The 17,968-nt window shown below is 39.7% G+C and overlaps 1 pseudogene; it reads left to right on the top strand.

Annotated features, from left to right (window-relative positions):
- The window catches only part of LOC149127938 (N-alpha-acetyltransferase 50 pseudogene), a 32,743-nt pseudogene extending 15,115 nt beyond the window's left edge, over positions 1-17,628 (top strand).
- Positions 17,629-17,968: the final 340 nt, after the last annotated feature.

Genomic DNA, 17,968 nt, shown 5'->3' with positions numbered 1-17,968 from the left:
ACAATATCCCACTTTGCTGCCATGACCCACACCTTCCCTGTGGTTAAAAAGTACGGTCCTGCAATGTCCACATTGATGAGGCTCCTTACTTCTCCATATAGTATATGGACATTTGCAGATGAACTTCTGAGCCTAGTCAAGAAACTGATATCAGTTTATGCAAACATTCTCTTAGTAGCAGGAAGTTTCACTTCAAAAGCCACACAGAGACCTTTTTTTACCATCTCTGCTTTGAGATCTTGAAGAAACCACTCTCCTTTCATATCATCAGATACAGAGTGCCAACCACATCCAGCCAAAATTCAGCAATAAGGAGATCATTCCATAAACTAGAGAACTATCATTGATAGCCATCTGGTAGAGAGATGGAAACTGGTCTTTGTCATTTAGCATGGGATCAAATGGGCCATATGTTAGCTGAAATAAAAAAAATAATTATCATGACTATCATTTCAGTGGCATATGGAATTATCTCTGTTGGGGAGGGTGAAAGATATTCATTAAAGAGAAGTATGTGAGCAGAAAATTATTGAGTACAGGGTGACTGCTGTGGAGATAATTCAGTTCTCTCATTCTACACACAGAAAAAAACATTCCCAAAGTCAACCACTTTTAGAAGAAATGGATTCTTTATTCATAGCATTTAAAATGGATGAGATTCCTATGTGTTCTTAGTGTCTTGCACTGGGAATGCCTGAACTTTGGATGCAGTATCACTAAGGTAGCTGTTTTTTCCTTATCCTCACCCTGTAAGACTTGTGGACCAGAGCCTACTCCCCCAGCAACTAGTATGGGACATAAACTCCAACAGAGAAATAAATCTTTAGTACATTATTCTCTTAATAATTTGGAGTTAACTGGGCCGGCGCCGCGGCTCACTAGGCTAATCCTCTGCCTAGCGGCGCCGGCACACCGGGTTCTAGTCCCGGTCGGGGCGCCGGATTCTGTCAAGGTTGCCCCTCTTCCAGGCCAGCCTTCTGCTGTGGCCAGGGAGTGCAGTGGAGGATGGCCCAGGTGCTTGGGCCCTGCACCCCATGGGAGACCAGGAAAAGCACCTGGCTCCTGGTTCTTGCCATCGGATCAGCGCGGTGCGCCAGCCGCAGCGCGCCGGCTGTGGCGGCCATTGGAGGGTGAACCAATGGCAAAGGAAGCCCTTTCTCTCTCTCTCTCACTGTCCACTCTGCCTGTCAAAAAAAAAAATTTGGAGTTAACTTAGTTTTAAAATGTAATATAATTTATCATGAAGAACACAATAAATTGCCATATTTGATTTTTGGTAAAATAGTTTTAAAGCCCCACATTCTCCTATGCTACTGTGATCTGTGTTTGGCAGGAATACAGAACCTGGAAGGCAGTAGTGGTGGCTTGATTAAATTAAGATCCTTATACCAACGCTTGTGGCTCACTAGGCTAATCCTCCACCTGTGGCGCCGGTACCCCAGGTTCTAGTCCCAGTTGGGGCGCCGGATTCTGTCCCGGTTGCTCCTCTTCCAGTCAAGTTCTCTGCTGTGGCCCAGGAAGTCAGTGGAGGATGGCCCAGGTCTTTGGGCCCTGCACCTGCATGGGAGACCAGGAGGAAGCACTTGGCTCCTGGCTTCGGATGAGCACAGCGCACCAGCCGTAGCAGTCATGGGGGGGGGTGTGAACCAACGGAAGGAAGACCTTTCTCTCTGTCTCTCTCTCTCTCACTGTCTAACTCTGCCTGTCAATAAAGTAAAAATAAAATAAAAAGATCCTTATACTAAAATAGGAGACCTAGATTGACTTCCTAGATTTCAGTCTGCAATATATAGCTAAATAAGCATTATGGTGAATATTTAGTGAGTAAACCAACTATTTCAGTGTCTCTGGCTGTCTTTGTTTTCTACTTCTCAAATAAAAACAATTTGTGATATGAAGAGTTGCAAATGAAACATTTGCTGTTACACTTGTGAAGAAATCTGCTTGGGTAGATGTAAGTCAGATTTGGATAGACAGTCAATGAACACTACTCTAAATAACTACTTAACCTCAGTCACTCGTTAGTATCTTTGAGGAGATCCGATTTTCAATGTTGCCTTCAAGGGAAACCAGAAATGGTTGTACATACCTCTGTAGATAGCCCTATCCTAGGATAGAATATTCCTCTATGATATGGGTAGCTCTTTTGAGGCACAGAGCTCTGAGTGTTCTACAGTCAATATTTCTGGTAATCTGAGTGAAAGATCTCCATAACCACTCCTCACTCCCTTTCTTACTCTCCTTTCACCTGTTAATAATTTCACAATGCTGGAGATTCCTGGGTATCTCTTTTAAACCATGGTGTGATATGTATAGTTGGCTTCCACATTTCTCATTCATCAGAGGTGAGAAAATGGTAATGAGAGAGATTCAAATATCTCTCTACAGAGTTCACAGCACATTTACCTGTGGGATTTTGTAGAGCTCCAACAGCATTCCAATTTCAGCAGAAAATGCTGCTGTACTTCCAGCAATAATTGCAACTGATTTTTCTTGTGTCTGGCAAGTGTAATTAGGGAGAAGTATATGGTCTCCAGAAAGCCAACTCAGAGTGCTCCACAGGTGAACTGATCACTGGAAAAAGCATTGTAGAACTGGAAGCCTAAAGACAAATTGGGGAGTAGGTGTCTGTCTTTATTAATTTCCTGTATGGCAAAGTGAAAGGTCAGCACATACTGGTAGTTCTTCCACAACCACCTAGGTAGAGGGGCAGCATTACAGAGAAGGGTCAGATCATGGACTTCAGGGAAGACCCCCAACCAAGCCCTGAAGTTGCAATGGCATACTCAGGCTTCCATTCAGTGATCCTCCAGCACTGCACATTGAGATGGCAGGACTTAGGTTCCAAGTTCTCTGGAAGATCTTGAAATGGGATTTTGATTCCTGAGAAACAAAGTGTGTCATGCATACACTCATCTTCATTAACTCTTTAGAAAAATCTTTATTTATCAAAATATGGGAACCCATCTCTCCTTGAAGTCAGAAACTAATATGAAAGCATTTTTATTCTCTTTTAGTTCTTGAATAGTTTATATGATACCTACATTGCTACTTGTTCAAACACTGGGAAGTGATATCCTCTGTAACCATACTGAATCATTTTTCAGGGTTACAACCTATAATTTTATATTGTAATATATCAACTGAGGACTGCAGATTTGCTAAATTACATTTACCTTGAAAATGAACATTTGATTCAGGACTTCTAATTCATTGTTAGAGAATTCATGACATTTATTTAGTTTACAGTTTTTTCTCTGCACTGAATTATCCTCATCAACTCACATTTTATGCTTGAAAGTTCTCTGAATTTTTCTAGGTATCTTCACCAAAATCATGAGCTCGTTTTGGAATTTAATAAGAGTAATCACACTCTATGTGTCCAAGATTATGGATGTCCTATCATTCTCAGAATGATTCTTTTGTATTTTCCTTATAATTGGTCTGAGTATTTTCTATTTTTTATATTCCATCTATAATTTGAATCTTATAAAAACTCTTCTTAATAAATTTTGTCATGCTATACATATTTATCCAATCATACTTTACTTCATCTGCATTGATTCTTATATTTTGATGTTGGGATTAATAATAGTATGTGATGAAATTTATATTAAATTTTTATGAAACATTTTTATACAGTTCCCAAATGGCAGAATTTTATATTTAGGAAAAATTAGTGTTTCTATTGTAAAAAAATCTTGTGTATATAATTTTTACTTATGGAATTCCAATTTTTATACTTTTGCCTAAAGAAATGTTGCCTTTATATAAATACTTGAACCAGAAAGATTTTTAGTTCCTATTGCAATCTTGTTATACCCTAAGTATATCCAGAGCAAAAATTAGACTAGTGAGAGCTACCCAATATTTAATTTAATTTAATTGAAGGAGAAATAAAGAACATTATTTTTCATCATTTTCTCTTATTGTGATGATTTTTCTTTTTGTAGGAAAAAATTTTATTCTCTTCTACGCTATTTGTAGCTCTTGCGTTCAGCTGGAAGAAGATTAGCATAATTCTATTTCCCTAGTAAAGGCATGCAAGGTATTAAACTTTAGATCCTGCACAAATGCGATAGAAAATCTGTAAGAATCATCAGCTTCAAAATGAGATGTGTAGAATTATTTTCCATATTCTACTAAAGCCCTGATATAGGCTGCATTACCAGTATTCATTACTACTATTTCCACTATATATAACTGTAATCTAACAAAGTGAGGACTTCTCCAATTACCAGGATCCTCATTTCATCTTAACAGAAATTCAGAATATAAGAAATTTTCTTCCAAGATCTAGAATATAGCATTTTATTCTTTTATCACCTGTAGAGTTTCTATTGAGAATTCTGCTGTTAGACTATTGGATTTTCCTTGATACATAGCTTTATATGGGTAAGGTCTCTACAGTATCCTGCTGCTCTTTCACTGCTACTATTGGCTCTATAAGTCTTGGAAACACCTATGCCTTTCATGCAGGGTCTGATGAAGGCTCTGTCTCCATTCCACTGCTACAAGACCCCGGCTGCCAGTACACAGTCCCAGCATAATCTATGTTTTTATTTTGCTTCATGGATAAGATACCTATCCTGTCTTGCAGATCCAGAGTTGTGACTGTTAGCATTACAATCCTCAAAGTCATTTCTATGTAATCTTCAGAGTCAGGGGAAATCTTGTCTACACTTCAGAGTTCCAGACCCACACCTGTCAATCCCCACAATGACCTGTGTTCACTCTGTAGGAACTGAGCAATGTCTCCTTTTATATTTACAAGAGATGGGGCTGAGGATTTTGGTGCTGTAAGTCCCAGTGTTACTACTACTCAGTATTACTTCCCATCCACATCACTAATTGCAGGTCTACAACTATCGGTTCCAGAAGCACATGCATCACTCAGGCTTGTCTGATGACATAGTAGGACAGCCCTTCTTGTGCATAACAGACTAGAAATGTGGCTACTATCACCACAAACCCTAGTGAAAATGACATACAAGTCTCTGGGGTCTGGAGACACACATCTTTGGAAGCCCTCATCCATTAGAAAATACAACCACTACCTCAATGAACTGTAAGAGACAGGACCATTGTGGGACACATAGAATTACTGATATCGATTAGACCTGTAAAAATCCTTTGGAGGTTAGAGTTCTGGGGTTACCTACAGATAAAGTCAAAGAAACTACACAAGTGGAACCCTGTTGTCCCACAAAAGGTATTCCATAAATTAGAAACCATTCCATTACATGTACAGATGCCTGTGTAGGAACATAATGCAAGTGAAGAGGCAAAGAAGCATGGAACCTCCAAAAGAACACAATAGCTATCCAAAAGTAGATTCTGATGTGAAAGAAATCTATGATTACCTAAAAAATGATTCAAAATAATGATCCTAATGAATCACATGAGATAAAAGTAAATACAGATAGTCAACTCAGAGAAACAAGGAAAACTGTGCATGATACAAATTAGAAATATGAAATAGAGAAAAAAATTATTAAAGAGTCAATCAGAAATTTTGGAGATAAAAGGTTCTGTCATCCAAATTAAAAAAAAAAACACACAATTGAGAAATTTACCAACAAAATAGGCCAAGTCAATGAAAGAATTTCTGATCCTGAGAACTTGAAATTTGAAATAAAGTGGGCAAAAATAAAAAGAAAGTATCTTAGATAAAGAAAACCTGTGGAATATGCATAATTTCACTAAGTGAACAAATATTCCTATTAAAGTGATACCTAAAGGAGAATAGAAGGAAAATGATGTTGAGACACTACCGAATGAAATAATTGTTGAAAACTTCCTAAGTTTTGAAGGAAATATCAACAACCAAATATAGGAAGCTCAAAAGACCCTATCCAGAATCAACAAATAGAAACTTTCTACAAGGCATAGACACACTGGCAAAAGTCAAGGTTAGTGAAAGATCCCTAAAGGCATGAGACAAAATTGTCAGTTATCTATCAGGGAAAATCTAATAGTCTAACAGCAGAATTCTCAGCAACTCTACAGGTGTGAAAAGAATGGAATGATATATTCAAGATCATGGAAGAAAAGAACTTACAATATTACATCTGGCAAAACTATCTTTTAAAAGTGAAGCAGAAATAAGACTTTTACAAGACAAGCAAAAGTAAAGAGAATTCATAACCTCCAGACCAGACCTAGAGGAAATCCTGAAGGCAGTCCTACATTAGAAATGAAAGGATTGCTTCCCAGAATAAGGTGACTGGATGCTGCAGTTGCCCTGTGTACCACTGATGAATTTTGTCTGAGGAAGAACTTTGTGGTCTTCCCGAACTTTGAGTCTGGGATGGAGAGCTGATGGGGGACAGGGTGCACAATTAACTGCATGAATGGAGGATGTGTTGCTTCCCTCTCTGACCCCCACCAAAGCACTGGACTCATCTAGCCAAGGTTGAGAAACAACTGACCTCTGTTGGGCAGGCAGCTGGCTCTGGGAATTGGGTGGCTTGCTTCATAAATGGGGAGGATTGCAGAGAAGAGAGAAGATCTCCTGAATGCTGTGACTATGGGAGTCCTGCACCCTGTGACTGTGGGAATCCTTTTATTGTGTGAGTTCTGCATAGGCTAGGAAACTCAAAAGTGTGTGGAATGGGGGGAGGAGGCAAGATGGCGGAATAGGAAGGGAGCACACTGATAGTCCGGGGAGAGATAGTTTAATAAAAGTGGAGATACTGCAGGAAGAGTAGGGGAGGAAACAGCAGAAGAAACTCTTCCGGAACGCGTGATTCACAGCGGACCTGCGTGGAGAGCGTGGGAGCCCACAGTTCGGGACACCAGCGGCAGACTCAACACACCAGCACTGGAACGCGAGGTGAGCCAAACCTCAATAGCCTGAGACACCGGCAGGCAAGCGGAGAGAGGAGACTAGAGGGAACGTCCCCGGTGGGGGGGGAAGTTCACCAGGCTAACTGGAAGAGAGAGAGAAAAAAAAAAGGTGACTGGTACGGACACGGGTTTCTCTCTCTCCGCTCACCTCTCAAGGGCGAGCAAGACAAAGAGCAGGCGCCATCTTGGACATATGTCATAAGCAGAGTGACCTCAGGGCTGCACCGGCCCTGAGCCTAGCAGAAAAACCTGACTCGGGGCGGGGTGAATTAACAGGAGATTAGGACCTCGTAAATTTGTGGTGCTACTGAACTGAGACTGTGAAAAAAGAGACGGTGGGGGAGAGAACTCACGGAATTCACGTGAGTACTCTCCAGAGACGCTACAATTCCGTAACTTTGGCAACCCAGTGGGAGACTGAAGGAGAATTTGAGCCCACTCTGAGGGCCGAACAGATTCCCTGTGTGGTCCTTGGGAAAGAGCTTCCAATCTCTGGCTCCTGTGGGTATATCATTTGCCTGCTAACTACCTTCAACTTCATTCAGCTGTGCGGAATTACTTCCCTTTTGAATCAAAAAAAAAAAAAAAGAAAGAAAGAGAGAGAGAGAGATTTACCATGCCTAACCTGGAAGTGTCACCTTTGGCACACCAAACAGAGCTCTCAGGCTACACCATCTCAAGCCCTAAGGCTCCATCAAAAACAGATAGTCCACTTAATCTAGAGTCATAGTATAACAAGAAAAACCACCACAGTGAAGAAACCAAATATCTCCAATATGCCAAATAACAAACGCAAAAACCGAGATAATAAAAACAAGGAAGTCACCATGACGCCCCCAAATGAAAAAGACACCCCAATTCAAGATTATGAAGATGATGACATAGAAGAAATGCAAGAAGCAGATCTCAAAAAATTGATAAGAACATTAAGAAGTTCTCAAAAACAAATTCTTGAACTACAGAAATCCTTAATGGACAAGATAGAAAATCTCTCTCGTGAAAATGAAATATTAAGGAGGAATCAAAATGAAATGAAACAACTAGTACAACAGGAAACTGTGATAGTGACTGAAGTGAAGAATTCAATAGATCAAATTAAAAACACAATAGAGAGCCTTACAAACAGAATGGGTGAAGCAGAAGAGAGAATATCGGACTTAGAAGACAGAGAACAGGAAAGGATACAGTCAGACCAAAGAAAAGAAGAGGAAATTAGAAATCTAAAACATATTGTCGGGAATCTACAGGATACTATTAAAAAACCCAACATTCGGGTGCTAGGAGTTCCTGAAGGCATGGAGAGGGAGAAAGGATTAGAAGGCCTTTTTAGTGAGATATTAGCAGAAAATTTCCCAGGTTTGGAGAAGGACAGAGAAATCCTAGTACAGGAAGCTCACAGAACCCCTAATAAACACAACCAAAAGAGATCCTCACCACGACACGTTGTAATTAAACTCTCCACAGTGCAACATAAAGAAAAGATCCTAAAATGTGCAAGAGAGAAACGTCAGATTACTCTCAGAGGATCTCCAATCAGACTCACAGCTGACTTCTCTTCAGAAACTCTACAAGCTAGGAGGGAATGGCGAGATATAGCCCAGGTACTAAGAGAGAAAAACTGCCAGACCAGAATATTATATCCTGCAAAGCTCTCATTTGTGAATGAAGGTGAAATAAAGACTTTTCATTGCAAACAGAAATTGAAAGAATTTGTTGCCACTCGTCCAGCCCTGCAAAAGATGCTTAAAGATGTGTTACACACAGAAACACAGAAACACAGTCATCAATATGAAAGAAGGTAAAGGAAGGAAACCAAGGAAGGAAAGCTCACAGCAAAAGATCACAGGGAATTCCAAGCATATATTAGAACTTATCTTTGGCAAATGGCAGGGCAAAGTTACCACTTATCATTAGTCACATTGAACGTCAATGGCCTGAACTATCCAGTTAAAAGACACCAATTGGCTGATTGGGTTAAGGAACAAAACTCATCTATTTGCTGCTTACAAGAAACACATCTTTCCAACAAAGATCCATACAGACTGAAAGTGAAAGGCTGGAAAAAGATATACCATGCCAACAGAAATGAAAAAAGAGAGGGTGTAGCCATCTCAATATCAGACAACATAAACTTTACCACAAAAACTGTTAAGAGAGACAAAGAGGGACACTATATCATGATTAAGGGATCAATACAACAAGAAGATATAACAATTATCAATGTATATGCACCTAACTACAGGGCACCAGTTTATCTAAAAGATTTATTAACGGACTTAAAGGGAGACTTAGACCCCAATACAATAGTACTGGGGGACTTCAATACTCCACTCTCAGAAATAGACAGATCAATAGGACAGAAGATCAACAAGGATACAGTAGATTTAAACGACACTATAGCCCAAATGGATCTAACAGATATATACAAAACTTTCAATCCTACAGCTAAAGATTTTACATTCTTCTCAGCAGTACATGGAACCTTCTCTAGGATTGACCACATACTAGGCCATAAAGCAAGTCTCAGCAAATTCAAAAGAATTAGAATCATACCATGCAGCTTCTCAGACCATAAAGGAATGAAGTTGGAAATTAGCAACTCAGGAATCCCTAGAGCATACGCAAACACATGGAGATTGAAAAACATGCTCCTCAATGAACAATGGGTCATAGAAGAAATCAAAAGAGAAATAAAAAACTTTCTGGAAGAAAATGAGGATAACAGCACAACATACCAAATCTTATGGGACGCAGCAAAAGCAGTGTTAAGAGGAAAGTTTATATCAATAGGTGCCTACATCAAGAAATTGGAAAGGCACCAAATAGATGAGCTTTCAATTCACCTCAAGGATCTAGTAAACCTACAGCAAACCAGACCCAAATCTAGTAGGAGAAGAGAAATAATTAAAATCAGAGAAGAGGCCGGCGCCGCAGCTCACTAGGCTAATCCTCCTCCTAGCGGCGCCGGCACACCGGGTTCTAGTCCCGGTCGGGGCGCCGGATTCTGTCCCGGTTGCCCCTCTTCCAGGCCAGCTCTCTGCTGTGGCCAGGGAGTGCAGTGGAGGATGGCCCAGGTGCTTGGGCCCTGCACCCCATGGGAGACCAGGAAAAGCACCTGGCTCCTGGCTCCTGCCACCGGATCAGCGCGGTGCGCCGGCCGCAGCACGCCGGCCGCGGCGGCCATTGGAGGGTGAACCAACGGCAAAGGAAGACCTTTCTCTCTGTCTCTCTCTCACTGTCCACTCTGCCTGTCAAAAAAAAAAAAAAAATCAGAGAAGAAATCAACAGGATTGAATCCAAAAAAAATTACAAAAAATCAGCCAAAGGAGGAGCTGGTTTTTTGAAAAAATAAACAAAATTTACAGCCCATTGGCTCAACTAACTAAAAAAAGAAGAGAAAAGACCCAAATCAATAAAATCAGAGATGAAAAAGGAAATGTAACAACAGACACCACAGAAATAAAAAGAATCATCAGAAATTACTACAAGGACTTGTATGCCAGCAAACAGGGAAACCTATCAGAAATGGATAGATTCCTGGACACATGCAACCTACCTAAATTGAACCAAGAAGACATCGAAAACCTAAACAGACCCATAACTGAGACAGAAATTGAAACAGTAATAAAGGCCCTCCCAACAAAGAAAAGCCCAGGACCAGATGGATTCACTGCTGAATTCTACCAGACATTTAAAGAGGAACTAACTCCAATTCTTCTCAAACTATTCAGAACAATCGAAAAAGAGGGAATCCTCCCAAATTCTTTCTATGAAACCAGTATCACCTTAATTCCTAAGCCGGAAAAAGATGCAGCACTGAAAGAGAATTACAGACCAATATCCCTGATGAACATAGATGCAAAAATCCTCAATAAAATTCTCGCCAATAGAATGCAACAACACATCAGAAAGATCATCCACCCAGACCAAGTGGGATTTATCCCTGGTATGCAGGGATGGTTTAATGTGCGCAAGACAATCAATGTGTTACACCACATTAACAGACTGCAGAAGAAAAACCATATGATTATCTCAATAGATGCCGAGAAAGCATTTGATAAAATACAACACCCGTTCATGGTGAAAACTCTAAGCAAACTGGGTTTGGAAGGAACATTCCTCAATACAATCAAAGCAATCTATGAAAAACCCACAGCCAACATCCTATTGAATGGGGAAAAGTTGGAAGCATTTCCATTGAGATCTGGTACCAGACAGGGATGCCCACTCTCACCACTGCTATTCAATATAGTTCTGGAGGTTCTAGCCAGAGGTATTAGGCAAGAAAAAGAAATTAAAGGGATACAAATTGGGAAGGAAGAACTCAAACTATCCCTCTTTGCAGATGACATGATTCTGTATTTAGGGGACCCAAAGAACTCTACTAAGAGACTATTGGAACTCATAGAAGAGTTTGGCAAAGTAGCAGGGTATAAAATCAATGCACAAAAATCAACAGCCTTTGTATACACAGACAATGCCATGGCTGAGGAAGAATTTCTAAGATCAATCCCATTCACAATAGCTACAAAAACAATCAAATACCTTGGAATAAACTTAACCAAGGACGTTAAAGATCTCTACGATGAAAATTACAAAACCTTAAAGAAAGAAATAGAAGAGGATACCAAAAATTGGAACAATCTTCCATGCTCATGGATTGGAAGAATCAATATCAAAATGTCCATTCTCCCAAAAGCAATTTATAGATTCAATGCAATACCAATCAAGATACCGAAGACCTTCTTCTCAGATCTGGAAAAAATGGTGCTGAAATTCATATGGAGGCACAAGAGACCTCGAATAGCTAAAGCAATCTTGTACAACAAAAACAAAGCCAGAGGCATCACAATACCAGATTTCAGGACATACTACAGGGCAGTTGTAATCAAAACAGCATGGTACTGGTACAGAAACAGATGGATAGACCAATGGAACAGAATTGAAACACCAGAAATCAACCCAAACATCTACAGCCAACTTATATTTGATCAAGGATCTAAAACTAATTCCTGGAGCAAGGACAGTCTATTCAATAAATGGTGCTGGGAAAACTGGATTTCCAAGTGCAGAATCATGAAGCAAGACCCCGACCTTACACCTTACACAAAAATCCACTCAACATGGATTAAAGACCTAAATCTACGACCTGACACCATCAAGTTACTAGAGAACATTGGAAAAACCCTTCAAGATATTGGCACAGGCAAAGAGTTTCTGGAAAAGACCCGGGAGGCACAGGCAGTCAAAGCCAAAATCAACTATTGGGATTGCATCAAATTGAGAAGTTTCTGTACTGCAAAAGAAACAGGAGAGTGAAGAGACAACCGACAGAATGGGAAAAAATATTTGCAAACTATGCAACAGATAAAGGGTTAATAACCAGAATCTACAAAGAGATCAAGAAACTCCACTAAAACAAAACCAACAACCCACTTAAGAGATGGGCCAAGGACCTCTATAGACATTTTGCAAAAGAGGAAATCCAAATGGCCAACAGGCACATGAAAAAATGTTCAAGGTCATTAGCAATCAGGGAAATGCAAATCAAAACCACAATGAGGTTTCACCTCACCCCGGTTAGAATGGCTCACATTCAGAAATCTACCAACAACAGATGCTGGCGAGGATGTGGGGAAAAAGGGACACTAACCCACTGTTGGTGGGAATGCAAACTGGTCAAGCCACTATGGAAGTCAGTCTGGAGATCCCTCAGAAACCTGAAGATAACCCTACCATTCGACCCAGCCATCCCACTCCTTGGAATTTACCCAAAGGAATTTAGCTTGGCAAACAAAAAAGCGGCCTGCACCCTAATGTTTATTGCAGCTCAATTCACAATAGCTAAGACCTGGAACCAACCTAAATGCCCATCAACGGTAGACTGGATAAAGAAATTATGGGATATGTACTCTGTAGAATACTATACCGCAGTAAGAAACAACGAAATCCAGTCATTTGCAACAAAATGGAGGAATCTGGAACACATCATGCTGAGTGAAATAAGCCAGTCCCAAAGGGACAAATACCATATGTTCTCCCTGATCGGTGACAACTGACTGAACACCAAAAAGGAAACCTGTTGAAGTGAAATGGACACTATGGGAAACGGTGACTTGATCAGCATAGCCCTGACTGTTAATGAACAACTTAATACATTATCCCTCTTAGTAGTTTTTTTATCTGTTCTATTTAATATGACTGGTTTAATTTTGTAATTAATACACAGTTATTCTTAAGTGTTGAAAATTAACTGAAATGTGATCCCTGTTAAACATAAGAGTGGGAATAAGAGAGGGAAGAGATGTATAATTTGGGACATGCTCAAGCTGACTTGCCCCAAATGGTAGAGTTAGAAACATACCAGGGGATTCCAATTCAATCTCATCAAGGTGGCATGTACCAATGCCATCTCACTATTCCAAGTGATCAATTTCAGTTCACAATTGATCATAATGAAAGGACTAAGAGTCAAAGGGATCACATAAACAAGTCTAGTACCTGCTAACACTAACCGATAGAATAAATAAAGGGGAGACTGATCCAACATGGGAAGTGAGATACTCAGCAGACTCATAGAATGGCAGATGTCCTAAATAGCACTCTGGCCTCAGAATCAGCCCTAAAGGCATTCGGATCTGGCTGAAAAGCCCATGAGAGTATTTCAGGCATGGAAAGCCAAGACACGCTGGCAAAAGTTCTCTGTGAGTGAGATCCCAGTGGAAAGAACAGGTCTTCAAAGAAGGAGGTACCTTTCTCTGAAGGGAGGAGAGAACCTCCACTTTGACTATGAGCTTGTCTAAACAAGATAAGAGTCGGCGAACTCAGAGGGCTTCCATAGCCTTGGAAACTCATGACTGGAGCATAGGGAGATTACTGATGCCATAGACAGGAGTGTCAATTGGTAAAGTCAACAACAGGAATCACTGTGCACTTACTCCTCATGTAGGATCTCTGTCCTTAATGTGCTGTACATTGAGATTTAATGCTATAACGAGTACTCAAACAATATATTTCACTTTGTGTTTCTATGGGGGTGCAAACTGTTGAAATCTTTACTTAATGCATACCAAACTGATCTTCTGTAAAAAAAAAAAAAAGCAATTATCAATTCCCAACTTGACTCTCACTGGGATTAAACACGACAATAGGTCTGATCTGATTTCATCATCATTTAAAAAAAATCATGTATTATTTTTCACTTTATGTTTCTGTGTGGGAGCAAACTGTTGAAATCCTTACTTAAGGTATACTAAGCTGATCTTCTGTATATTAAGATAATCGAAAATGAATCTTGATGTGAATGGAAGGGGAGAGGGAGTGGGAAAGAGGAGGGTTGTGGGTGGGAGGGACGGTATTGGGGGGAAGCCATTGTAATCCATAAGTCGTACTTTGGAAATTTATATTCATTAAATAAAAGTTAAAAAAAAATGTGTGTGGAATGTGGCTGAGTCCATGGGCAGTCACCCTATCTGATTCTAGAAGCCCAGAACTCCCTGAGTCCTTGGGTGGGAACTCCTGGAAGGCACAGAAATCACACTAAAGAAAACATAGATCCTTTGTGCAATTTGGGTACATGCATGGGTCATGTCACAAGCATAGTTAGCTCACCCTCAGCAGTTGCTTCACTTTGATGTAGAGAAGGATTGAGAGGATGTAGAAGAGGATTGTGAACACACCAGCAGCATGATCACCCCTTTTCCCTGCCAGTGACAGAGGAAATTTAATACCTAACTTGAGTGTCACTCTGGACTCTTGTCCCACCCAAAAATTCTAGCCAGAGTACCTAGACCCCACCCAGCTCACACCTATGTATATCCACTGAAGGAGCAGGAATTCCTTTGAGCCACAGAGGTACATTTACAAGAACAAAGCCCTCAGAGGAGTTACCAATGAAGATTTCCCCAGACACATCAAAAATAAATGTAGAAGTACAAGAAAGTTAAACAAAGAAGAAAATATGACTCCCCCAAAGGAGCACAATGATACTTTATGTTAGACTGTGAAGACCAGGAGATTGATGAAATCATTGAAAGGATTTCAAGAGAATGATTATAAAATTACTCAAAAATATGGAGAATTATGTGAATTACAGAGTTTTGTGTATGAAATGAAGGAGAAGTTCTTCAGGGAGATAGAAATATTAAGGAAAAATTAAATCAAAATATTAGAAATGTAGAATATAGTATGTGAATTAAAAATACAGTGTAAAACTTTAAAAATAGACACAATGAGGAGGAAAAAGAATATCTGAACTAGAAGAAAAAACTTTCAAAATATCTCAGACAAAAGGAAAAAAATTAGAAAGCCTAAAAACAGTTTTTTGCATCTCTGGTACACCAACAAATGATAAGTGCATTGCAAGTTCCTGAAAGAATGGAAAAAATAATAGTTTAAAAATTATTGAATGGAATGATAGCCAAAAAATTTCTTTAATTTGGAGAAAGATGTGGACATCCAAGTACAAGGAGCACATAGAATCCCAAATATACATAATCAGAAAAAATCTTCACCATAACACATTATGGTCAAATGTTCAAGAGTAAAATAAAAAGAAACTATCATAAAATGTGCATGAGAAAAATTTCAGATGAACTTTATAGGATCTCCAATTAGATTGACAGAAGAGTTCTCATGAAGAATGCTATTGGCTGAGTCCTAAAAGAAATAACTGTCAAACCAGAATACTGTAGCCAGCAAAGTTCTTATTTATAAATGAAGGTGATATAAAACCTTCTAAGACAACTAAAATTGGAAGAATTTATCACCACCTCATCAGTCTTACAAATTGTACTTAAGGCTGTTCTACACACATAAACAGAGATGCATAGTCAGCAGCATGAAAGCATGTGAAGGCAGAAAACCTCCTAGCAGAAGTACAAAGAAGTTCCATACAAATAATCGGGGTATTTACAAAAATAGTCATATGAAATAATTACTTGTGAGTAATAACCTTGAACACAAAAGGACTAAATTTTCCAATTAAATAAAACAGACTGGCAAAATGGATTAAAAAATATGACCCATCTATGCTGCCTACAAGAAATCCACATCACAAAACACACATACACACAAACTGAAAATGCAAAGACAGAAACAAGATATTCCATGAAAATGGCAATTAAAAAAAAAGCAGCAATGACTGCCATAATAGCAAAGTAAATTTTAAGAAAGTAACTGTTAAAAGAGACAAAAGTCATTATATAATGATTAAGGGATCATTTCAACAGGAAGATGTGAGTATAGTAAATGGCTATGCACCAAATTCTAAAGCACCCAGCTATTCAAAACAAATATTAATGGGTCTAAAGTGAGATATAATTAATACAGTAATGTTGGAAGACTTCAACTCCCCACTTTCAACAATGGACAGATTACCTGGACAAAAATCAACAAAGAAAAAACAGAGCTAGTCTACACTATTGAACAAATGAATCTAATTGATTTCTACAGAACATTTTATCTCACAGCTTCAAAATACACATTCTTTTCATCAATGCATAGAACATTCTCTAGGATAAACCATATGCTTGGCCATAAAACAAAGATCAACAAATTAAAAAAATTGAAATCATACCATGTATCTTCTCTGAACACAATGGAAAAAACATCTGTAAAGTAACAAAGTAAGAAAGTCTGGGCCCTGACTGCATGTGTGGAGGCGTGCAGGCACTCTCATGGTAGCAAGAAGCACCTCCTACCCCTTTTAGAGGCTAACAGCCCTCCTCAGTTCTCCTGGTCTCTATCACTGACTCATCTCCCTTCTGTAAGTGACTAAGTCAGGTTGTGGGGTTGAATGGCCTTATCCTAGGGTGCTGAGAGCTCTGGAAAGCAGTTACGATGGCATTGATAGAGGCGGTAACAACAGTCACAGCAGGCAAGGAAGACGAGAGGCCAGATCGAGTTTGGAGATATGATACCACATATCATCATCATCATCATCATCATCATTTTAAGGATTTATTAATTTGACCTACAGAGTTACAAAGGGATTGAGAGTGAGAGAGAGATAGAGAGAGGGAGAGAGATGGAGAGAGTGCGATATGTTTCATCTGCTGGTTCATTCCTCAAAAGGCCAGACTGGTAAGGGATAGGCCAGGCAGATAGCAGGATCCAGGAGCAATTCTTCTGGATCTCCTCATGGGTGCAGGAGCCCAAGCACTTGGACCATCTTCCGCTGTCTTCCCAGGCACAATAACAGAGAACTGGATCAGAAGCGGAGCAGCCATGTCTTGAACCAGCACTCATATTGGGATGCTGGCATTGCAGGTAGCAGCTTAACCCACTGCACCACAGTGCAGGCCCCTACACCACACAATATTAAACAGTTGGAGAGATTGAATGAAGTCATATTTTCAGCCAGCTACAATGACAAGATCTACAAGGATTTTATGGAGGTTGGAGAGCTATCAAAATTTGCCCATTTCAATGATATTGCTGTAGATGTGGTATGCTATAGGGCGGGTCGTTCCCAGAATCAGAAGAGGCTTTACATCATGACATTTGGATGTCTGACACCTCACCAAAGGCTAGTAATAGGGAAAAATGTTAAATCATGGCTTAAACATCTGTAAAAAAGATAGTGTTTTACAGCATTGAACTGTATGTCCAGATCAACAATGAGTCAATTCACTTGACAGGAAATTTGGCTTTGAGGTTACTAAGGCAAAGCAGAATTATCATAAGAGGATAGAGCCAGAAAATGATCACATGCTACAGAAAAACCTCAAGTCCCTTCTTTCTAACTCTGATGTAGATGTGCAAAAAGCAGACAATTGAACAAATTACAAATGAACTTTACTTTTCCTGCAACACCACTATCCCATGTTGAAGTACTGGTTCAAGTCTTGGCTGCTGCACTTCCATTCCCACTCCCTGCTAATGAACCTGGACAAACAGTTCAGGATGGCCCAGTACTTGGGCTCCTATGTGGGAGACCAGGTTGGAGTTCTAGTCTCCTGGCTTCAACCTGGCCCTGCCCTTATCACTATGGCCACTTGGGCAGTAAGCCAGTGGATACAACCTCTCTCTCTCTCTCTATCTCTCCATCTCTCATTCTGTTTTTCAACTAAATAAGTAAATAAATCAATAAATTAATCTTTTTTCAAAAACCCAGTCA

This window comes from Oryctolagus cuniculus, chromosome 2 (assembly GCF_051225735.1).
Source record: "Oryctolagus cuniculus isolate XC-2025 breed Fujian yellow rabbit chromosome 2, ASM5122573v1, whole genome shotgun sequence".
Taxonomy (NCBI): domain Eukaryota; kingdom Metazoa; phylum Chordata; class Mammalia; order Lagomorpha; family Leporidae; genus Oryctolagus; species Oryctolagus cuniculus.
This window is presented reverse-complemented; position numbering and strand designations above follow the sequence as displayed.